Source organism: Zea mays, chromosome 1 (genome assembly GCF_902167145.1).
Source record: "Zea mays cultivar B73 chromosome 1, Zm-B73-REFERENCE-NAM-5.0, whole genome shotgun sequence".
In the NCBI taxonomy this organism is placed as follows: Eukaryota; Viridiplantae; Streptophyta; class Magnoliopsida; order Poales; family Poaceae; genus Zea; species Zea mays.
In genome coordinates, this window is record NC_050096.1 from 187,025,186 (window position 1) to 187,050,562 (window position 25,377).

Below are 25,377 nucleotides of genomic sequence, written 5' to 3' on the forward strand. Positions count from 1 at the left end.
GGACAAGACCGTATGTGATAATAGAAGGTGAATTATATAAACATGGAGTCTGTTCTCCACTCCTCAAGTGTTTATCAAGAGCTGAAGGTATTGAATTAATGAAGTAGATACATGCGGGTCTGTGTGGATCTCATATTGGGTCTAGGCCCTTGCTGGGAAAAGTATTTAGACAAGGATTTTACTGGCCGAAGGCAGCTTCGGATGCAGCAGAGCTAGTTCAAAAATGTGAAAATTGTCAAAAATGTGCAAGAGATCAGAAACAACCTTCGTCTCTCACCCAACTAATACAGCCTACTTGGCCATTGCAAAGATGGGGCCTAGATTTGCTAGGCCCACTTCCACCAGCTCAAGGTAATTTGAAATATGTTGTGGTGGCTGTAGAATACTTCTCCAAATGGATTGAAGCGAAGCCTTTGGCTATAATAACTTCGGTTACAGTCCAAAAATTCTTCTGGCAAAATATTGTTTGTCGCTTCGGCGTGCCGAAGGCTATAACTGTGGACAATGGAACACAGTTTGATGCCAAAACGTTCAAGGATTTCTGTGACCAAATTGGCACAAAGATTCATTTTGCATCAGTTAGGCATCCGGAGTCAAACGGGCTGGTAGAAAGAGCAAATGATATTATAATGATGAGAATAATGAAGCTAATCTTCAATCAGCCCAGAGGAAAGTGGCCAGATGAGTTGATTAAAGTGGTGTGGAGCCACAATACAACCATATCAAGATCAACGGGTTTTACACCTTTTAAATTATTATATGGTGACGAAGCTATAACTCCAGAAGAAGCTAAAGCGGGGTCTATAAAAATAGCAGCTTCGACAGGAGACGAAGCTGATTACCACATACCAAAAGACACTATAGAAGGGACCAGACTTCAGGCTGTGGAGAACATCAATAAATACCAAGCCGAAACAATAAAATGGCGTGACAGAAAAGTTCGGTTGAAAAATATTAAGCCAGGGCATTTGGTGCTTCGGAGAGTGGCTAATCTGGACACAGTAGGTAAATTGCAGTTGAAGTGGGAAGGACCTTTTCTGGTGGTATCCTCGTCGAGGCCCGGTTTTTACAGATTGAAGGATATGGACCGCAACAACATACCTAGATCTTGGAATGTCGATGAGCTTCAGCGATATTATGTGTAATTTGATGTAATCTTTTTTTCATTTTTTTCTATGGCACCCTTTTCCTTTCTAAAGGGGGAGAAAGGTTTTTAATGGGGCCATAGCTTATAATTTTTCCTTTCTTATTTAGCTCCACGATAGCCAAATCCCCCAAAAGAATGTAAAATGTAAAATCTGAGCATGCACCATCGAGTGCAGAAAAAGAAAAAAAGAACGGAGAAGCTCAAAAGTCGTCCCCAAGGGGATGCAGAGCACGACGAAGCTACAAAAAGTCGTTCCTAAGGGAGCACAACGTAAGTTCTCTGCTCAAAAGTCATTCCTAAGGGAATGCAGAGCCAAATACCGCCGAAATATAAGGCGAAGAAGTTCCAAAGTCGTTCCTAAGGGGATGCAGAACTTACACCGAAAAATAAACGGTGAACACCGAAAAATAAACGGTGAAGAAGACTCCAAAGTCGTTCCTAAGGGGATACAGAGTCTGGGTGTGGCTTCGTATGCGTGTGTTTGGACATTCATTTGCACGTTACATCACATCATTCATTGCATTCATACACATTCATTTAGACATTTGTAGGATCATCATCATCATAACATAAAGTACAAACAGTTGCTTCGGCTCTAATGACAAGGCTTCGATGAGCATAAAAGAAGCAAAGTCATGCTTCGTTGTGTACGAAAAGAAGGGAAGGTGTTTTTCGCCTTCGGCTCAAAAAATACAAGTTTTGTCCACATTAAAGCAATTTATACACAGATGAAAAGGTAAAATATATTACAAGGTATGACAAATTTACAGAGCAATGTTTCATTCCTAAATCACAATATCTTTTACAAAGATAATTCAAATTTCTCTAGAGCTTTTTGCAGCAGCTTCATCAGTATCCGTCAAGCTTCGAATCATTGACCTTCGGCTTCGTCATCCTGTACATAACAAAACGGTATAAGGTAAATAGAAATCTCGGGAGAAGGTAAGCAACAGGCACAAGTGTAATACCGGCTTAAGATGATTTCGAGCTTCGTCACCAGCTAAGTTCCGCCCACCCTTTGTCCAAATTTGAGTTATGAATCTATTTCCGATGCTTCGGGCCAGGCTGGGGATGTCAGTTAAATCCGTTGGTGATAGGCCGAAGTTCAGCCTGTTTATGATCTTCCCATGTGTGCAGCCAGCCTTCATGAAAGCAACAGCTGTGCCGCGAGAAGCTAGCAGGGCACAGAAGTCACCATGCCCAGCTATAACTTCGTCAAGCGCCTCAACTTCGCCCTCAATGTGTTCGAAGGTGCTTGGCAGGTCTTCAAACGAAGGTTCAAATTTTTCAGAACTGGCTCCCACTGAGTTGAAGACCTGATTCAGCCGTTGCACGCACCAGTTGCCGAAGTCTAGACATTTGTCCTGAAGCTCCTTCAAGGATTTTTGCAAATTCGAACTCTTTTCGACTTCGGCTTCAAGCTTCGCATCAAAATTCTTCTTTTCTTACTCGAAGTTTTCTAACTTTATGAGGAGTTCACTGTTTAGTCTGGTAATTTTGGCTTGGGCCTCTGCCAATGAACCTTCCATTGTTTGAAGAACAAAATCTTTCTTTTCAAGAGCAGCTTCATGATCTTTGATTTTACTTTCCAAGCCTTCAATTATAATCTCATGCTTCTTATCTTCGAGGTCCTGTTGCATTCTCAAGGCTTTACTTAGTAGCATACTCTGTGCAAAATAACCTTCATCAGAAACCACCTTCATCGCAAAACAATAAAAAGTTGAGGGAAAAGCTTTACCTTAAAATTAGAATAGAATAAGCTGCCAACGATGTGTTGACGTCGGTTGCGGCTGATGTCAGCTTCAAGCTTCGGAAAACCAACACTCTTCGACAGAGTGTTGATAATCTTTGCTCCAGTTCGATCTCGAATACATCCTAAGCCTTCTTCGTTAATTCCGCCGAAGAGCATCACTCCTGGCTGGTAGCCACATGATATAGCATACTCCTGCAGCTCCTGTTTCTTAGCCTTGGATAATTCTTGACCAATTATATTTTGAAAATTGAAGCCTTTTTCTTCTGAAATATCTTCGGCAACTTCCTTCCCCTTTTCAGGCACTGTGGCCAGGGTTTCTTCGGCAGCTGCAGCAGCTTCTTCCGCGGCCTACTCCAAGAGCACTTTATCAATATCAGGTAATGTACTTTCTAGATTGGTAGCTTTGACAGTTGCAACTTCGGCAGAAGCAGCAGCTTCGGTAGCTGGTGTCATTTTTTACGCTGAGGCCGGTGGTGGCATTTCCTCAATAGCTTGCATAACTGTAACAATCCTTCGCTTTTTTGGCCCAACCGCTTTCTTGGCTGCCAAAGGCTCGTCCTTCTTCTGTAAAAGCTTCGTTAGTTGCGGCCCCATTAGACTTAGCAGCTTGATATGTAAGGATTCGGTCATTACCTTTAGAATTTCTTCTACTTTAGCAGCAGAAGGCGTTGAAGGAGTTTCCTCTTCTATCTCAGCTGCTTTTGGCTCCAGAGCTGCAGCCTTTCTCTTCTTCGAAGCAGCTATCTTCGGCTCAGGACTGGATTTTCTCTTTTTCAGAGCTTCTTCATCTGCTTTTACCATCCTCGCAGCTTGTCTGCTCAAAACGCTAACAATCATTTTTCTCTTTTGCCCTTTGGCACCCTTGTTTAATCGTTCATAGTCAGGGTATTCAAAGTTTAAAGCATCCATCACCCGATTCAACCTTCACTTTAGCCGGGTGCCGAAGGCTGGAATCATCAATTGATCTTCTTTTTTAGTGTAATTACCCAAAATTTCGTTGCACATAGTCTCAATCATCTCTAGCCACTCTTGGCAGGGCTCTTTGAATTGTTTCTCAAACTTGAAGCGATAGGGCAATCGAACAAGTTCATTCTTTTTCCTTGTTCCCTTCAGCTTCGGCATACTCCAACCACTCAATGTTGGAGATACCCTGTTCGCCAAGTATTCTTGCACTAGATCCCTGGTACTGATATGTTCAGCCACCACTCTGAATTCTGCCACGGCTAGCTGGCATGGTAACCATGGCTTCATGTTGCACAAGGGTCTAGTCATCCCGAAGCTTAAGCTCAGAGGGCTCATCACCAGTGTCTTCAGCTTCTCCCTCTTTTTCTCATCAGCCTTGATATAAAACCACTCACTTTTCCAACCAGTTGGCCATTTGGTCCGATAGTTGAGGACCGGGGCCTTCGTATCCTTGCGATACGCGAAGTTGTAACAGCCAAAATTCTCATGTAGCCCGTCTTCTCTGGCCTTCGTTTGGTAATGTAGCTCATGCACTCGGCAAAAAGCTTCGACATTTGGGTCCATTTCTTGGCTTCGAAGAGCCCAGATGAAGACACTGAGCCTAACGATAGCGTTAGGGGTCAGCTGATGAAGATAGATTTCATAATTATCCAAAACTTCCCCAATCATCTCGTTCACGGGAAACTGCAACCCCGCTCTGAAAAAACTTTTGAAAAACTACCACCTCATCATCTTTCGTTGTCGGAGTGGTTTCTTCCCCGGCAAAACGAATCAGCTTCTTCTCAGCTTCTTCGAAGTAACCCAACTTTATCATCATGGGCATATCAGCTTCAGAAACAGTAGATTTTTCAAAATCCAAGTGGCTGGGTTTTGACGAGATCAGAACGCTATAATCCTCTTGTTCAGTTTCTTCCTTAACATCTTGTTCAGTTTCAGCAGCAGGTGCACCTTCTTCAATGGCTCCCTCTGTTACAACTAGTCCCGATTGTCTCATCACTTCGGAGATGGGAGCAGTCTCGGTGGCTTCGGCCTCCTCTCCGTCACGGGTCACCCTCGCAGTTGAGCGTACTCTAGCTATCTGATGTTGAATTTCTTGCAGTTCTTACGAATTTGATGTTTTTTACAGTTTTTTGACGAAGCTCTCTCTTTTGACGAAGCTAATTCGAGACGATGGCCTGCTCGAAAATGCAGTGAAAAAGCTTCGGCTATGGTTAAAATTTTCAACAACACAATAGTGCAATGGCAATGAATGCGGTGGTAACTTCACACCTACCCGTCTGTTTATATAGTGCTGCAGGTGGGAAGGTGAATCATCAAGTTACCCACACCCACTAAATAGTTACTCGCACCCGCTGAACGGTGGACCACCCGGCGTTTGGGAGGAGAATCGCCAAACCGCGCATATCCACCGCATGGTGGGCCACCTCGCGCACGGAATATTTTAATCGTTTCTCGGCAGCGAGCTCAGGGGAGGTGTTTTTCGGACCTTCAGCATCCCGAAGCCTTGGAAATTTTTCACGGATCAAGCTCGTTACGAAAAACGATCTAGCACCATGAAGGGGCTACTGTTGGGGGTCTGCTTCGTCGCCGAAGGTCCTGTAAGAAGAAACACCTTCGAAAGATCAGCACAGAAGCAACGCCGAAGCTACCACCCAGGGAGCTTCGGCATAGCGACACGCCTTGAGACGAAGGGTTGCACCGACTTAAAAAGGAAAAGACCAGTCGACCCATGGTAATTTGTGTCGTGATTGTAACTAGTTGTAGAGGACATAAATGTAATCTTGACCGGGTTGTGTCTCGTGCCTATAAATAGGTGAACAGTACCCCTGTACTGTTCACATTGACTTGTATTCACTCGTGCGTCACGCTTGTACCTTTGCCTTCTGTCAAGCCGAAGGTATAAATGTAATTCAATGTTGTTCTTATTCATCCATGATTATATGATAAGGACATATAAATAATGTTATATGATTATTTCATGTTGTTTCTCATGTTTCATATGCTTTCCTTTCATCAATATTAACTGTGATGATGAAGGTATGTCCTTCATGACCTTCGTCCGAAGATCGTTATATCCTAAGGGAAATAACCCTTCGAAGGATGAAGGGTATTAATCATTAACTTCTTTCTGTGTTGCCTTGTTCTTAATTCAAAGCATTTGAGAACAAGTCCCCAACAGGTCATATGCATTGCATCGTGTGTGTTATTATCAATTGTGATCTCTTATTTAATTGGGTTCGTATCTACTTATACTTAGTAACTGCTAATAAAATTTTGACCAACTCTAAAAGCAATGCTCAGCTTTAACCATCTCCTTTGGTAAGCCTTACACTTCACATGAGCTCCCACCTTTGGTGAGTTTATGCACATTATTCCCCACAACTTGTTGAGCGATGAACGTATGTGAGCTCACCCTTGCTGTACTCACATCCCCCAGGTCAAGAACAGGTACCACTGGATGAGGCGTGGGAAGGATATCGTGATGCGTTCGTGAGTGGTCTAGGCCGTCGTCTCCCAGTCAACTTTGGTTGTTGGATCGTTGTCTTCATATGATGTAATTATTTATCTATTTTGTATAGAACTCCATTATATATTAAAGATGTGACATTCATTTCTGTACCATGTGTCACCATATGTGTGAGACTTGATCCGAGCACACTTAGTGATTATTTTCGCGCCCGGGTTTTGGTGCCCCTGGAACCCGGGTGTGACAGGTGCACATCGGAGAGTTACTGTTCACTGTCCGGTGCCCCACCAAGCACTGGCTGACCGCCCTTTTCTTGGATTTCTTTGATGTTTCTTTTGGGCTTCTTTTGTTCTTGAGTCTTGGACTTCTATGCTTCTTTTTATGTCTTCATTTGAGGTGTTGCATCCTGTAGGAAACGGGTGACGCCTAAGAGGGGGGGGGGGGGGTGAATTAGGACTTCTAAAACTTTCGCTAACCTAGGCCACAATTAAATCCCTAGAGCAAAACCTATGCAAATATTCAAACTAGAATGTGCAAACTAGGTTTTGTCTAAGTGTTGCTATCTCTACCGCAAAGGCTAAGTTTCAATCTACACTAGATATGTATGAATACAAGATTGAAACTTAAATGCTTAATATAAATGCGGAAACTTAAAGAGCAAAGTAGAGAAGCAAACTCTCGTGGATGACGCCGGTATTTTTACCGAGGTATCCGGAACCGTGCAAGGTCCCGACTAATCCTCGTTGGTGCCCCTACGCGAAGGGAAGCCCACGCGAGGGCCAAGCACCTCGGTCGAGTAACTCCGTAGAGAGCCGCGGGCCTTCTCCACACGCAAGTGGTGCTCCGCTTCCGGCTCCTCTCGGACGCTCCCCGCCGTCTCCACTATCGAGCTTCCGGCCGAAACGCCGCGGGCCTCGTTCCCTCCGGTACACGGTGGCGGCCGTGACACAAACACGGTTGTCACGGTCTCGCAAGACTCTCACCCCACTCGGTACAATTACAATGGCTCACGCAAGAGCCGAGGGGTTGTGAGGTTTATCTAAACTCACTCAACAATCTAGGGTTCACCTAGAGCAAGCGCTAAAGCGGTCTAACTAACCTAAGCACTTCGCAAAGCACCTACGCTAATCACCGAGTGATTCTATTAAGCACTTGGGTGTTTGAGCACTTGGAAATGTCTACAATATGCCTTGGTATGTTGCTTGGGCTCCCACACCTTCAAATGGTTGATTGGATGAAGTATATATAGGCCCCAACTCAACTAGCCGTTGGAAAGCAGACTGTTGTAAGGGTGGCACACCGGACAGTCCTGTCAGCCAACGGTGCGCCAACTGTGTGCCAACAGTGCGCCAACGGTGCGCCAACAGTGTGCCAACGCTTGCAGCCAACGGCTAGTTCTGACACACCGGACAGTCCTGTCGGCCAACGGTGCGGCAACTGTGTGCCAACAGTGCGCCAACGGTGCGCCAACGCTGTGCCAACAGTGCGCCAACGCTGTGTAGCCAACGGCTAGTTCTGACACACCGGACAGTCTGGTGCACCAACTGTGTGCCAACGGTGAGCCAACTGTGTGCCACCGGTGAGCCAACTGTGTGCCACCGGTGTGCAGCCAACGGCTAGTTCTGAGCTAGCCGTTAGGTGCACCGGACAGTGAATAGTGACTGTCCGGTGCACACCGGACAGTCCGGTGCCTTCTCTCAGAAAACTCTATTGGCTGTCCTGTGCGCCAACTGTGTGCCACCGGTGAGCCAACTGTGTGCCACCGGTGCGCCAACTGTGTGCCACCAGTGAGCCAACTGTGCGCCACCGGTGAGCCAACTGTGTGCCACCGGTGCGCCAGCTGACAGCCCATCTTCTAGGTCTTCTGTATTTTATTCTTGGGCTCCTTTGGTCTTGAGTCTTGGACTTCTAAGCTCTTTTTATGTCTTCATTTGAGGTGTTGCATCCTCAGTGTCTTAGTCCAATCCTCTTCGCATCCTGTGAACTATAAACATAAACACTAGCAAACACATTAGTTCACAGGTTGTGTTAATCATCAAACACCAAAACTCATTTAGCCAAGTGGCCCGGGGTCCATTTTTCCTTACAATCTCCCCCTTTTTGGTGATTGATGACAACACAACCAAAGAAAGCAAATATAACAAACATTTGAATGAAAATATGCAATCTACTTGCTAGGATGCATGTTTTATCCCCACTTAGTGATATTATGGACTTAAGCCTCCCCCTAACTCCATAATTCACTTACTTCCTATTTTAGGACCAAATAACCAAAACCACTTGAAATACCATTTGTAGATATAAAATTTTAAATTTGTGGTGTTTGCTGTTTGATATAGTTTTCATTGCTTTGGTCCCTAAACTTCTCCCCCTTTGGCATCAACCACCGAAAAGGAAGACATTAAAAGCATGTAGGAAGTAAATAAAAGCTTGTCCTCAAAAGATTACTCCCCCTAAATGAGTATTCTCCTTTAGAAAGAGTTTTTCTCCCCCTTTAGAGATGAAGAAAAGCTCCCCCTGATAGAGATCTTAGGAAAAAGCATGTGAAAATTAGAGGAGCAAGACATGATTTGAAAAGACTAACTTCCCTTATGCATAGGTAACAGAATATGAGTTAACCACTTATGCATTTTTAGCAACATGGAAGTATATGATATGAAATATAGTCTAATCAAATATTGGAGAAGACATGTAAATGATACTAGATGTAGTCTCAAAAGATACCGATTGAAATTCAATGGCGAGCTTGAGAGACATGAGAGTTCTTGGAGATTTTGCAGTGGAATATTGTTGTCTTTCTCCGGGGACCTCATTTTCCTTACAATGAGACTATCACATGAAATAGACTTGAAAAGGTGTTAGTCTCAAAGTATTAGATTATAGAGTAACCTCCCCCTGAAGATGTGCATACAAGTTTTGAATACTTGTTGGAGACATGCACTTTGATTTGGTATCAAGAGGGGCAAATTATCTATAATCCGAACTTTGGCACATATAAGTTAAATGATACAACTTGTAGAAATCAAAATTTTCAATTGATGCATCATTTACTATGGAGTGATATAGAAGCTATGTGTCGTGCTTAAATAAACATTTTAAGCCATGTAGGTTTGCTTAAGTGTATGAATTTAAAACAAGCAATCCTACCATATGATTCACCTAGTATGCATAATTTAAAACAAAGGTAAATAACAAATGTAATACTAGGCAAGAAAGGTAAACTAGATACAAGGTAAATATATACGCATATCTAAAAACAAGAGATACAATAAATCTAGTTACCTTAGTCATGGGTGGGAAATTTGGGTCCAAAATTTTCACTAACCCACTTGGCAATAAACTTGATCCAATATGATGTATCCCATGATATACACCCCAACTTTGCCAAGTCTCCAAATTTCCCGCAGACCTTCGGTCCACTCACTTCCCTTTTGGGATCCAAACCTTCTTGGTGCTTTTCATGGTTGAAATTATTTCCTTTGGCACCCAGATGCGTTTGGCCCCCTTTCCTTTGTTGCCTTGCTTGTTGGCCTTGATTGCTATCACCTTTCCATTCTTTTTCTTCTTGATCAAATATGGTGTAGCATCCTTTTTGTTCACCTTTTTGATGTAGGTGCTGGAGATTTTGCTTGATGGCTTTTGCTTGAGCTTTTGCCTTTGATTATCCCTGGTCATCACCTTGCATTGGAAAGACTTGTGGCCTTCCATGTGGCATAGCCTACAAATCACAGTTTCTCCCTCTACAGGCTTGTTCACTCCCGCAGTGGTGTTATCCTGTGGAGGTCGGATTTGTTTGGCTTTGCCTTTCTTGTCATACAAAGCCTTTCCAAGGCGAGCCACTTCTTGCTTTAATTGTTCATTTTCCTTTGCAACCTCATCCGAACATTTCTCTACAACAATATTCTCAACAATGACTTGGTTGCAGGAGTTAGAATCATCAATTAAATCAAAGCAGGAAGTAGAAGCATCTTTCTTAATTATTTCAGGTATTTCAACTAAAGATGCTGCTGGGGTGCTACCAATGTTTTCTAGCTTAGTAGTTAGCTCATTATTGTGTATGCTAAGAATTTCCATTTTCTCTAGCAAATTTTCAATAGCTTCTTGGGAGCTAGCTAACTTAGCCTTAAGTTTTTCATTCTTTTTAATAAGGCTATCATCGGTAGCAGTGGATGGAGCACTAGATTCTAATAGCTCAATTTTAGTTGACAGCTCACTATTTAAGTTTGCAAAAGTTTCAATTTTTTCTAGCAAACCTTTATAATCATTTTGGGAGCTAATCAACTTATTTTTCAAAGTTTTAAGTTGAGCTTTTTGCTTAGTGCAAACATCCTGGAAAAATTCTACGGCTTCCGCAAGCTCATCTACAGAGGGCTTTCCCTCACCTTCATCATCACTACTACTTTCATCACTAGAGGATGGAATGCTTTTGTTACCTCTTGCCATAAGGCATTTGTGTGATGACCGTGATGAGCGTGATGAGGACCGGTGGCTACGCGTCCTTGGAGGTTCATCTTCACTTGAAGAATCATTCCAAGTTCTAACACTTGTTAGCGCCTTGCCTTTGCTCTTCTCCTTTTTGGGTTTGGCCATATTTGGACAGTTGTCCCTGAAGTGGCCCTTCTCCCCACATGCGAAGCATCCTCTCTTCCTTTGCTTTTTCCTGTCAATGTTAAAGAGAAGATCCTCGACCTGCAGGGGCACACCCATTAGATTAATCTTGCGGATCATCCTCATTACCTTTCCGACGCGTCGGATTGTTTCTTCGTCCTCGGAGGATGATGTGCATGGCTGATTATCTTCATCATCATCACTTTCTTCTTCTTCCTCTTCTTCGCTTGAGGAACTTGGAGTGGGAGCCTTCTTTTTGCCCTTCCTTTCATCACATGCAAAAGCATATGGTCTTGAGGATGTTGGCTCCTCTCCCCGACTTATTTTTCGCGACATCTCAAAAGCCGCGATTTTCCCAATCACAATGGTCGGGGTCATGTTGCTCAAGTCCTCCATGTTGTGAAGGATGGTGATGATGCTCCCAGATCTTTGTTGTGGTAGCAGGGAAATAATCTTCCTCACAATGTCCGCATCACCTAGCTTATTAATGCCAATCGAATTGAGCTCATTGATAATTAGATTCAAACGAGAATACATGTCTCTAACAAGCTCATCATCTTTCATAGCAAAAGAATTATAATCATTTAAGACAAGGCAATGTTTTTGCTCACGGACATTGGATGTGCCGTCATGGGGCTCATGCAATTTTAGCCAAATCTCATTAGCAGTTTTTAAGGTAAATACTTGATTAAAAATATCCATGCTAAGAGATTCATACAAGCAATTTTTGGCTCTAGCATTTAAATGAATTTCTTTTTCCTCACTCGTGGTGGGTTTCTCGGGATTCTTGAGGGGTTTCATCCCGTCACGAGTGACTCTCCAAACACCTAGATCAACAGCCTCTAGGTAACAAGCCATTCTAGCACTATAATATGGGAAGTTAGTGCCGTCGAAGTGTGGTGGCCTATGGGTATCCATCCCTTCCTCCAAAAAGCGTCGGCTCATTTAGCGGTGAAGCTAAAGCGTTTCAAATGAGCCAAACCGGCCTTTGATACCACTTGTAGGAAACGGGTGACGCCTAAGAGGGGGGGGGTGAATTAGGACTTCTAAAACTTTCGCTAACCTAGGCCACAATTAAATCCCTAGAGCAAAACCTATGCAAATAGTCAAACTAGAATGTGCAAACTAGGTTTTGTCTAAGTGTTGCTATCTCTACCGCAAAGGCTAAGTTTCAATCTACACTAGATATGTATGAATACAAGATTGAAACTTAAATGCTTAATATAAATGCGGAAACTTAAAGAGCAAAGTAGAGAAGCAAACTCTCGTGGATGACGCCGGTATTTTTACCGAGGTATCCGGAACCGTGCAAGGTCCCGACTAATCCTCGTTGGTGCCCCTACGCGAAGGGAAGCCCACGCGAGGGCCAAGCACCTCGGTCGAGTAACTCCGTAGAGAGCCGCAGGCCTTCTCCACACGCAAGTGGTGCTCCGCTTCCGGCTCCTCTCGGACGCTCCCCGCCGTCTCCACTATCGAGCTTCCGGCCGAAACGCCGCGGGCCTCATTCCCTCCGGTACACGGTGGCGGCCGTGACACAAACGCGGTTGTCACGGTCTCGCAAGACTCTCGCCCCACTCGGTACAATTACAATGGCTCACGCAAGAACCGAGGGGTTGTGAGGTTTATCTAAACTCACTCAACAATCTAGGGTTCACCTAGAGCAAGCGCTAAAGCGGTCTAACTGACCTAAGCACTTCGCAAAGCACCTACGCTAATCACCGAGTGATTCTATTAAGCACTTGGGTGTTTGAGCACTTGGAAATGTCTACAATATGCCTTGGTATGTTGCTTGGGCTCCCACACCTTCAAATGGTTGATTGGATGAAGTATATATAGGCCCCAACTCAACTAGCCGTTGGAAAGCAGACTGTTGTAAGGGTGGCACACCGGACAGTCCTGTCAGCCAACGGTGCGCCAACTGTGTGCCAACAGTGCGCCAACGGTGCGCCAACAGTGTGCCAACGCTTGCAGCCAATGGCTAGTTCTGACACACCGGACAGTCCTGTCAGCCAACGGTGCGCCAACTGTGTGCCAACAGTGCGCCAACGGTGAGCCAACGGTGCGCTAACAGTGCGCCAACGCTGTGCAGCCAACGACTAGTTCTGACACACCGGACAGTCTGGTGCACCAACTGTGTGCCAACAGTGAGCCAACTGTGTGCCACCGGTGAGCCAACTGTGTGCCACCGGTGTGCAGCCAACGGCTAGTTCTGAGCTAGCCGTTAGGTGCACCGGACAGTGAATAGTGACTGTCCGGTGCACACCGGACTGTCCGGTGCCTTCTCTCAGAAAACTCTATTGGCTGTCCTGTGCGCCAACTGTGTGCCACCGGTGAGCCAACTGTGTGCCACCGGTGCGCCAACTGTGTGCCACCAGTGAGCCAACTATGTGCCACCGGTGCGCCAACTGTGCGCCACCGGTGAGCCAACTGTGTGCCACCGGTGCGCCAGCTGACAGCCCATCTTCTAGGTCTTCTGTATTTTATTCTTGGGCTCCTTTGGTCTTGAGTCTTGGACTTATAAGCTCTTTTTATGTCTTCATTTGAGGTGTTGCATCCTCAGTGTCTTAGTCCAATCCTCTTCGCATCCTGTGAACTATAAACATAAACACTAGCAAACACATTAGTTCACAGGTTGTGTTAATCATCAAACACCAAAACTCATTTAGCCAAGTGGCCCGGGGTCCATTTTTCCTTACACATCCTCATTGCCTTAGTCCATTCCTTTTCGCATCCTGTGAACTACAAACATAAACACTAGCAAACACATTAGTCCACAGGTTGTGTTGATCATCAAACACCAAAATCTTTTGAGCCAAATGGTCCGGGGTCCATTTTTCTTACAATCTCCCCCTTTTTGGTGATTGATGACAACACAACCAAAGCAAACAAATATATCAAACATTTGAATGAAAATATGCAATCTACTTTCTAGGATGCATGAGTGTCCCCACAAAGTGATATTATGGACTTAAGCCTCACCCTAACTCCATAATTCACTTGCTTCCTATTTTAGGCCAAAAGACCAATACCACTGGCAAGATCAAAATTTTAATTTGGTGGTGTTTGGTGTTTGATATCTTTTTCATTGCTTTGGTCCCTTAAATTTCTTCCCCTTTGGCATCAACCACCAAAAAGGAAGACATTAAAAGCATGTAGGAAGTAAATAAGACTTGCCCTCATAAAAGTTTTATCAATGATACCGACTGAAGCAGTAAAAATTATTACTCCCCCTAAATGAGTGTTTTCCTTTAGAAAGAATTTTCTCCTCTACTAGAGACAAAGAAATACTCCCACTCATAGAGATCTTCTACTTAGGAAAAAGCATGTGAGAAATAGAGGCGCAAGACATGATTTGATTAGACTAACTTCCCTTATGCATAGGTTACAGATATGAGTTAACAACTTATGCATGTATAGCAACATGGGAAGTATAAGATATGAAATATAGTCTAACCAAATATTGGAGAAGACATGTAAATGATGCCAAATATAGTCTCAAAGACACCAATTAAAGTCAATTACGGACCAATTGAAGACCAATGGCAGGCTTGTGAGACATAAGAATTCTTGTAGATTTGTAGCGGGAGCTTATTGTCTATCTTCGGGGACTCCATTTTCCTTTCAATGAGACTACTACATATAATAGACTTGAAAACGGGTATTAGTCTCAAAGACTTAGATTATAGAATAACCTCCCCTGAAAGTGTGCATACAAGTTTTGAATACTTGTAGGAGAAATGCACTTTGATTTGATATTAAGAGGGGCAAATTATCTATAATCCGAGATTTGGCACATATAAGTTAAATGATACCAATTGAGACATAATTGAAGTATTATACTACTTGTAGTATATGTCACATGGAAATATTGATTAATGTATCATTTTCTTAGGAATGTTAAATAAGCTATGTGTCGTGCTTAATTAGACATTTTAAACCATGTAGGTTTGCTCAAGAATATGAATTGAAAGTGAGCAACCCTACCGTGAGATTTACCTAGTATACATGCATTTTTAAACAAGAGTAAATACCAATTGTAGCACTAGGTATGAAAGTAAAAACTAGATATTGAAAAATAAATATGTATATCTAAAACGGGAGATGCAATAAATCTAATTACCTTAGTCATAGGTGGGGAAATTTGGGTCCAAAGTATGCATTAACCCACTTGGCAACAGACTTGATCCAACATGATGCATCCCGTGATATACATCCCAATTTTGTCAAGTCTCCAAATTTCCTGTCGTCCTTCGGACTCCTCACTTCCCTCTCGGGATCCAAACCTTATTGGTGTTTTTCATGGTTGAAATAATTTCTTTTGGCACCCATATGTGTTTGGCCCCTTTCCCTTTGTTGGCTTGCTTGTTGGCCTTGATTGCTATCACCTTTCCATTCTTTTTCTTCTGGATCAAATATGGTCTAGCAGCCATTTTTTGTCCACCTTGCTGATGCTTATCCCCAATCTTCGCCTTGCTTTGGAAAGACTTGTGGCCTTCTTTGTGACATAGCCTACAAATCATAGTTTCGCCCTCCACAGGCTTGTTCACTCCCGTAGTGGTGTTATCCTGAGGAGGTTGGATTTGTTTGGCTTTGCCTTTCTTGTCATACAGAGCCTTGCCAAGGCGAGCCATATTTTGCTTTAATTGCTCATTCTCCATTGCAATATCATCCGATCATGTTTATATAACAACATTCTTAACAAGAACTTCATTACTGGGGTTAGAATCATCAATTAAATCAAACCAAGAAGTAGAAGCATCTTTCTTAATAATTTCAGGTATTTCAACTAAAAATACTTCTGGGGTGCTACCAATGTTTTCTAGCTTAGTAGTTAGCTCATTATTGTGTATGCTAAGAATTTCCATTTTCCCTAGCAAATTTTCAAAGGCTTCTTGGGAGCTAGCTAACTTAGCCTTAAGTTTTTCATTCCTTTTAATAAGGCCTCATTGGTAGTTGTGGATGAAGCACTAGACTCTAATTACTCAATTTTAGTTGATAGCTCACAATTTAAATTTGCAAATGTTTCAAATTTTTCTAGCAAACCTTTATAATCATTTTGAGGGCTAATCAACTTATTTTTCAAAGTTTTAAGTTGAGCCTTTTGTTTAGTGCAAACATCTTGAAAAAATTTAACGTCTTCCGCAAGCTCATCTATGGAGGGCTTTCCCTCACCTTCAGCATCACTACTGCTATCATCACTAGAGGATGTAATACTCATTTTACCTTTTGCCATATGGCACTTGCATGATGACCATGATGAGGATCGATGGCTGCGCGTCCTTTGGGGTTCATCTTCGCTTGAAGAGTCATCCCAAGTTTCGACACTTGTAAGCGCCTTGCCCTTGCTCCTCCCTTTTGTCGGTTCGACCATAGTTGGACAACTGTCCCTGAAGTGGCCCTTCTCCCCGCATGCGAAGCATCCTATCTTTCTTTGCTTTTTCCTGTCAATGTTAAAGAGAAGATCATCGACCTGTAGAGGCACACCCATTAGATTAATCTTGTGGATCATCCCCATTACCTTTCCGACACGTTGGATTGTTTATTGGTCCTCGGAGGATAATGTTGATGGTTGATTATCTTCATCGTCATCACTTTCTTCTTCCTCTTCTTCACTTGAGGAACTTGGAGTGGAAGCCTTCTGTCGGCGTTTCGAGACCGGGGGGTCCCTAAGCCGACGAGTGAAATGTCGCCGCGTGCCCCAGCCCAGATGGGTCGACGCGAGGCCGAGCGCGAAGGGGGGAAGTGAGGTGGCCGGAGATGGGCGTGAGAGAGGTGGAAATCCCGCGGCCTTCGTGTTCGTCCCGCGCCCAGGTCGGGTGCACTTGCAGTAGGGGGTTACAAGGGTCCACGCAGGAGAGGGAGCAAGCGGCCTCACGCGAGCGCCTGTCTCGTCCTCGTCCCCGCGCGGCCAACCTTCCCTAAGAGGGCCCTGGTCCTTCCTTTTATAGGCGTAAGGAGAGGATCCATGTGTACAATGGGGGGTATAGCAGAGTGCTACGTGTCTAGCGGAGGAGAGCTAGCACCCTAAGTACATGCCGTCGTGGCAGCCGGAGAGATTTTGGCACCCAGCTGGTGTGATGTCGTGGCCGTCGGCGGAGTGCTGGAGCCTGGCGGAGGGACAACTGTCGGAGCTGTTGAGTCCTTGCTGACGTCCTCTTGCTTCCGTAAGGGGGCTGAGAGCCGCCGTCGTCACAGAGTCTGCGGGGCGCCATCATTGCCTATCTGGCGGAGCGAGCCAGATGGGACGCCGGTCTTGTTCCCCGTGGCCCGAGTCAGCTCGGGGTAGGGTGATGATGGCGCCTCCTGTTGACGTGGCTGGTCTGCGCCCTAGGTTGGGCGATGTGGAAGCTCCTCCGAAGCCGAGGTCGAGTCCGAGCCCCTGGTTCGGGCGAGGCGAAGACCGTCGGCTGAGGCCAGGGCGGAGTCCGAGCCCTGGGGTCGGGCGGAGCGGAGTTCGTCGTCTTCTGGGGCTGAGCCCAAGTCCGAGCCCTGGGTCGGGCGGAGCGGAGTTCGCCGTCTTCTGGGGCTTAGCCCGAGTCCGAGCCCTGGGTCGGGCGGAGCGGAGTTCATCGTCTTCTGGGGCTTAGCCCGAGTCCGAGCCCTGGGTCGGGCGGAGCGGAGTTCGCTGTCTTCCGGGGCTTAGCCCGAGTCCGAGCCCTGGGTCGGGCGGAGCAGAGTTCGCCGTCTTCCGGGGCTTAGCCCGAGTCCGAGCCCTGGGTCGGGCGGAGCGGAGTTCGCCATCTTCCGGGGCTTACCCCGAGTCCGAGCCCTGGGTCGGGCGAAGCGGAGCTTCCTATTGTGCCTGCGACCGGGCCTGACTGTCTGTCAGCCTCACTCTGTCAAGTGGCACCGCAGTCGGAGCGGCGCAGGCGGCGCTGTTGAAAGGGAATTAGGCTTTCACCTAGTTCCTAAATAATTTTGGTGGTTGATTTGCCCAACACAAATAATTGGACTAACTAGTTTGCTCTAGTGTATAAGTTACACAGGTATAACAGGTTCACACTTAGCCAATAAAAAAGATCAAGTATTGGATTCAACAAAGGAGCAAATGGGCAACCGAAGGCACCTCTGGTCTGGGGGCACCGGACTGTCCGGTGCGGCACCGGACAGTGTCCGGTGCACCAGAGGACTCCAACTCGAACTCGCCGCCTTCGGAAATTTCCAGAGGCGCTCCGCTATAATTCACCGGACTGTCCGGTGCACACCGGACAGTGTCCGGTGCTCCAAGGAACAGCGACCTCTGGACCTCGCCAGCCTTGGGAATTCACTTCAGCCGCTCCGCTAAAATTCACCGGACTGTCCGGTGTACACCGGACTGTCCGGTGCAACCACGGAGCAACGGCTATCTCGGCGCCAACGGCTACCTGCGGCGCATTAAATGAGCGCGCTGCGCGCGCAGTTGTCAGGCACGCCCATACTGGCGCACCGGACATTGAACAGTACATGTCCGGTGTGCACCGGACATCCAGGCGGGCCCAGAAGTCAGAAGCTCCAACGGTCAGAATCCAACGACATTGGTGACGTGGCTGGGGCACCGGACATGTCCGGTGTGCACCGGACTGTCCGGTGCGCCATCGAACAGACAGCCTCAACCAACGGTCAAGTTGGTGCTTGGGGCTATAAATACCCCAACCACCCCACCATTCATAGCATCCAAGTTTTCCAGCTTCCAACCAATATACAAGAGCTAGCATTCATTGCAAAGCACACCAAAAAGAGATCAAATCCTCTCCCAACTCCATACAAAGCCTTAGTGACTAGAGAGAGTGATTTGTAGTGTTCATTTGAGCTCTTGCGCTTGGATCGCTTCTTTTCTTTCGCATTCTTTCTTGTGATCACACACTCACTTGTAATTGAGGCAAGAGGCACCAATTGTGTGGTGGCCCTTGTGGGAAGTTTGATTCCCAAGTAATTTGAGAAGAGAAGCTCACTCGGTCCGAGGGACCGTTTGAGAGAGGGAAGGGTTGAAAGAGACCCGGCCTTTGTGGCCTCCTCAACGGGGAGTAGGTTTGCGAGAACCGAACCTCGATAAAACAAATCCGTGTGTCTCACCGCTTTACTCGCTTGCGATTTGTTTTTCACCCTCTCGCGGACTCGGTTTTATTTCTAACGCTAACCCGGCTTGTAGTTGTGTTTATATTTGTAAATTTCTGTTTCGCCCTATTCACCCCCCCTCTAGGCGACTATCAATTGGTATCAGAGCCCGATGCTTCATTAGAGCCTAACCGCTCGAAGTGATGTCGGGAGATCACGCCAAGAAGGAGATGGAGACCGGCGAAAGGCCCACTACAAGCCACGGGAGCACTTCATCGGAAGAGTCCCGCACCAAGAGAAGGGAGAAGAGGAAGGACTCCTCCAAAGGGAAGGAGAAGAGATCTTCTTCACTCCACAAAGAGAAGAAGGAGATGTCCTCCTCCCACAAGCCGCATCGGAGTGGGGACAAGCAAAAGAAGATGAGGAAGGTGGTCTACTACGAGACCGATACTTCATCACCATCTACCTCCGGCTCCGACGCGCCCTCCGTAACTTCTAAGCGCCACGAGCGCAAGAGGTTTAGTAAGATCCCCTTACACTACTCTCGCATTTCTAGACATACTCCATTACTTTCCGTTCCATTAGGAAAACCGCCAACCTTTGACGGTGAAGATTATGCTAGGTGGAGTGATTTAATGAAATTTCATCTAACCTCACTCCACAAAAGTATATGGAATGTTGTTGAGTTTGGAGCACAGGTACCATCTATAGGGGATGAGGACTATGATGAGGACGAGGTGGCCCAAATCGAGCACTTCAACTCTCAAGCAACAACAATACTCCTTGCTTCTCTAAGTAGAGAGGAGTATAACAAAGTGCAAGGATTGAAGAGCGCCAAGGAGGTTTGGGATGTACTCAAAACCGCGCACGAGGGAGATGAGCTCACAAAGATCACCAAGCGGGAAACGATCGAGGGGGAGCTCGGTCGCTTCCGGCTTCGCAAAGGGGAGGAGCCGCAACACATGTATAACCGGCTCAAGACCTTGGTGAACCAAGTGCGCAACCTCGGGAGCACGAAATGGGATGACCACGAAATGGTTAAGGTTATTCTAAGATCTCTTATTTTCCTTAACCCTACTCAAGTACAATTAATTTGTGGCAACCCAAGATATACACTAATGTCCCCCGAGGAAGTAATCGGAAATTTTGTAAGTTTTGAGTGCATGATCGAAGGCTCGAGGAAGATCAACGAGCTTGATGATCCCTCCACGTCCGAAGCTCAACCCGTCGCATTCAAGGCGACGGAGGAAAAGAAGGAGGAGTCTACACCAAGTAGACAACCAATCGACGCCTCCAAGCTCAACAATGAGGAAATGGCGCTCGTCATCAAGAGCTTCCGCCAAATCCTCAAACAAAGGAGGGGGAAAGACTACAAGTCCCGCTCCAAGAAGGTTTGCTACAAATGTGGTAAGCCCGGTCATTTTATTGCTAAATGTCCTATATCTAGTGACAGTGACAGAGGCGACGACAAGAAGGGGAGAAGAAAGGAGAAGAAGAGGTACTACAAGAAGAAGGGCGGCGATGCCCATGTTTTTCGCGAGTGGGACTCCGACGAGAGCTCCACCGACTCCTCCGACAACGAGGACGCCGCCAACATCGCCGTCACCAAAGGACTCCTCTTCCCCAACGTCGGCCACAAGTGCCTCATGGCAAAGGACGGCAAAAAGAAGAAGGTTAAATCTAAATCCTCCACTAGATATGAGTCCTCTAGTGATGATAATGCTAGTGATGAGGAAGAAAATTTGCGCACTCTTTTTGACAACCTCAACATGCAACAAAAAGAGAAACTTAATGAATTGATTAGTGCCATTCATGAAAAGGATGATCTCTTGGACACCCAAGAGGACTTCCTTATTAAAGAAAATAAGAAGCATGTTAAGGTTAAAAATGCTTATGCTCTAGAAGTAGAAAAATGTGAAAAATTGTCTAGTGAGCTAAGCACTTGCCATGAGACAATAGACAACCTTAGAAATGAAAATGCCAATTTATTAGCTAAGGTTGATTCTCATGTTTGTAATGTTTCAACTTCCAATCCTAGAGATGTTAATGATGATTTGCTTACTAGGATTGAAGAATTAAACATTTCCCTCGCTAGCCTTAGGATTGAAAATGAGAAATTAATTGCTAAGGCTAAAGATTTTGATGTTTGCAATGTTACAATTTCCGATCTTAGAGATAAGAATGATATATTGCATGCTAAGATTGTTGAACTTAATTCTTGCAAACCCTCTACATCTACCGTAGAACATACCACTATTTGTACTAGATGTAGAGATGTTAATATTGATGCTATACATGATCACATGGCTTTAATTAAACAACAAAATGATCATATAGCTAAATTAGATGCTAAAATTGCCGAGCATAACTTAGAAAATAAAAAATTTAAATTTGCCAGAAGTATGCTCTATAATGGGAGACGCCCTGGCATCAAGGATGGCATTGGCTTCCAAAGGGGAGACAATGTCAAACTTAGTGCCCCTCCTAAAAGATTATCTAATTTTGTTAAGGGCAAGGCTCCCATGCCTCAGGATAACGAGGGTTACATTTTGTATCCTGCCGGTTATCCCGAGAGCAAGATTAGGAGAATTCAGTCTAGGAAGTCTCACTCTGGCCCTAAACATGCTTTTATGTATAAGGGTGAGACATCTAGTTCTAGGCAACCAACCCGTGCTAAGTTGCCTAAGAAGAAAACTCCTAGTGCATCAAATGATCATGACATTTCATTTAAAACTTTTGATGCATCTTAGACTCCAAGACTTGTGATCATGACAAATTCGACAAGGTAGTTGCCAAGTATGTTGGGGGCAAACACAAGGGCTCCAAGACTTGTGTTTGGGTACCCAAGGTTCTTGTTTCTAATGCCAAAGGACCCAAAACCGTTTGGGTACCTAAAGTCAAGAACTAAAATTGTTTTGTAGGTTTATGCATCCGGGGGCTCAAGTTGGATACTCGATAGCGGGTGCACAAACCATATGACAGGGGAGAAGAAAATGTTCTCCTCCTATGAGAAAAACAAGGATCCCCAAAGAGCTATCACATTCGGGGATGGAAATCAAGGTTTGGTCAAAGGCTTGGGTAAAATTGCTATATCACCTGACCATTCCATTTCTAATGTTTTTCTTGTAGATTCTTTAGATTACAACTTTGTCGGCGTTTCGAGAACGGGGGGTCCCCAAGCCGACGAGTGAATGTCGCTGCGTGCCCCAGCCCAGATGGGTCGAGCGCGTGGGCGAGCGCGAAGGGGGGAGGAGCGGTGGCCGGAGACGGGCGTGAGAGAGGTGGAGATCCCGCGGCCTTCGTGTTCGTCCCGCGCCCAGGTCGGGTGCGCTTGCAGTAGGGGGTTACAAGCGTCCACGCGGGTGAGGGAAGCGAGCGGCCCCTGGAGAGCGCTTGTCTCGTCCTCGTCCCCGCGCGGCCAACCCTCTTTAAGAGGGCCCTGGTCCTTCCTTTTATAGTCGTAAGGAGTGGATCCAGGTGTACAACGGGGGTGTAGCAGAGTGCTACGTGTCTAGCGGGGGAGAACTAGCGCCCTAAGTACATGCCGATGTGGCAGCCGGAGAGACCTTGGCACCCAGATGGTGTGATGTCGTGGCGGTCGGAGGAGCGACGGAGCCTGGCGGAGAGACAGCTGTCGGGGCGGTCGAGTCCTTGCTGACGTCCTCCTGCTTCCGTAAGAGAGCTGCGAGCCGCCGTCGTCACAGGGCTTGTGGGGCGCCATCATTGCCTATCTGGCGGAGCTAGCCAGATGGGACACCGGTCTTGTTCTCTGTGGCCCGAGTCAGCTCGGGGTAGGGTAATGATGACGCTTCCTGTTGACGTGGCTGGCCTGCGCCCTAGGTTGGGCGACGTGGGGGCTCCTCCGAAGCCGAGGTCGAGTCTGTCTTCCCTGGCTGTGGCCGAGTCCGAGCCCCTGGGTCGGGCGAGGCGGAGGTCGTTCGGCGGAGGCCGAAGCGGAGTCCGAGCCCTGGGGTCGGGCGAAGCGGAGTTCGTCGTCTTCTGGGGCTGAGCCCGAGTCCGAGCCCTGGGTCGGGCGAGGCGGAGGTCGTTCGGCGGAGGCCGAAGCGGAGTCCGAGCCCTGGGGTCGGGCGAAGCAAGGTTCGTCGTCTTCCGGGACTTAGCCCGAGTCCGAGCCCTGGGTCGGGCGGAGCGGAGTTCGCCGTCTTCCGGGACTTAGCCCGAGTCCGAGCCCTGGGTCGGGCGGAGCGGAGTTCGCCGTCTTCCGGGACTTAGCCCGAGTCCGAGCCCTGGGTCGGGCGGAGCGGAGTTTCCTATGGCGCCTTAGGCAGGGCCTGACCGCCTGTCGGTCTCACTCTGTCAAGTGGCACTGTAGTCGGAGTGGTGCAGGCGACGCTGTCCTTCTGTCAGACCGGTTAGTGGAGCGGCGAAGTGACGGCGGTCACTTCGGCTCTGCCGGGGGGCGTGCGTCAGGATAAAGGTGTCAGGCCACCTTTGCGTTAAATGCTCCTGCGATTTGGTCGGTCGGTGCGGCGATTTAGCCAAGGTCGCTTCTTAGCGAAGGTAAGGCCTCGGGCGAGCCGGAGATGTGTCCGCCGTTGGAGGGGGGCCTCGGGCGAGACGGAAATCCTCCGGGGTCGGCTGCCCTTGTCCAAGGCTAGGCTCGGGCGAGGCACGATCGAGTCGCTCACGCGGACTGATCCCTGACTTAATCGCACCCATCAGGCCTTTGCAGCTTTATGCTGATGGGGGTTACCAGCTGAGAATTAGGCGTCTTGAGGGTACCCCTAATTATGGTCCCCGACAGTAGCCCCCGAGCCTCGAAGGGAGTGTTAGCACTCGCTTGGAGGCTTTCGTCGCACTATTTTGCAAGGGGACCAGCCTTTCTCGGTTGCATTTTGTTCCGGTGGGTGCGCGCGAGCGCACCCACCGGGTGTAGCCCCCGAGGCCTTGGAGGAGTGGTTTCACTCCTCCGAGGTCTTAATGCCTCGCGCAATGCTTCGGCTGGTCTGGTTGTTCCCTCATGCGAACTGGCCGTAGCCCGGGTGTACGGTCGTGGCCCATGTTCTCGGGCTGGTATGTTGACGCTGTCAACGGTTCGGCCGGAGCCGGGTTTGCGAGAGCAGCCCCCGAGCCTCCGCACAGGGCGAGAGGACGGTCAGGGACAGACTCGGCTTTTTTACATACGCCCCTGCGTCGCCTTTCCGCAAGGAGGAGGGGGGGAAAGCGCCATGTTACCCTCGATGGGCGCCGAACATGGTGTCTCCGGTGAGCTGCAAGCGGGTAATCCGAGTGGACGTCCGTGCCCCGTTCGTTAGGGGTCGGCTAGGGGCCCAGAGGCACGCCCAAAAGTACCTGCGGGTGATCTGCCGGACCTGGTCCCCTGGCGACGGGGTCCGAGGGCTCGATGCCTCCCTCCGATGGGATTCCGTTACAGGATCGCTCCCGCTGGTCTCGGAAATGTCCTAGGGTACCTCGGGAGCGCAGCCCGAGCCTTGGTTATGTATCGAACGTACCCCTGGTCATCCCTCGCTCGGCGTCTGAGGCGACTGTGAACCCTTCGGGGGCCAGCCTTCGAACCCCTGATCAGTAATGGGCGCGGAGCTCGAGTAGCCTGAGGCGGCCGTGGAACCCTTCGGGGGGCCGGCCTTCGAACCTCTGACCAGTAGTGGGTGTAGGGCCCACGCGATTTGAGGCGGCTGTCGGAACCCTCCGGGGGGCCAGCCTTCGAACCCCTGATCAGTAAAGAGGCTCGGAGCCTAGTTCCTTCACGGGGAAGGATCCTTTTCGGGGTATCCCCCTTTCCCGGTCCCTGTCGCAAGAGATAGAGAAAGAGAAAAAGCGGAAAAGGATACGAAATTGAACGACGTGGCGTACCTTTTTCGGCGCGGTTATTACGGCGAAGGCGAAGCGTCGTCCGCTTCTCCTGCCAGGAGCGCCGCCTGTCCTGCCGCGGAGTTAATGCGACGGGACGAGTGGTTGGCGGGGCAGCCGTTGCGCGTGCGCGAGCCGTTCGAGGAACGGATCACGGGCGTGTTTTTTGAATCTCGCATCCGGTCTGGGCGGAACGTTGGGAACGGTCTCGCCCTGATCCTTATATACCTGAGAGGGGGCCTGGTGACGGTTCGCTTGCACCGCTTACTGCCTCCCTCTTAGGTTTTCGCAACCCGAGGGTCTTTAGTCGGAGAGGTGAGAACCGCCCTTCCTGTCCTTCGCGCCGCCATCCCTTTCGTTCGGTGATGGCTGACCGGGTGACCATCATCTCGCCGCGCGATCCGTGGCCCTTTTCCACGGTGACGGCGAGCGATCTGGAGGGTCTGGTCGGCGAGGGTTTGCTTCGCCCTCTCACCGATGAGCAGCAACCGGAATGGATCCCTCCCGTGGGCGGAGCCGCTCCATCCCCACCGCCGGGATACGTCGTGAGCTTCGTCTCCTTCCACGAGCGGG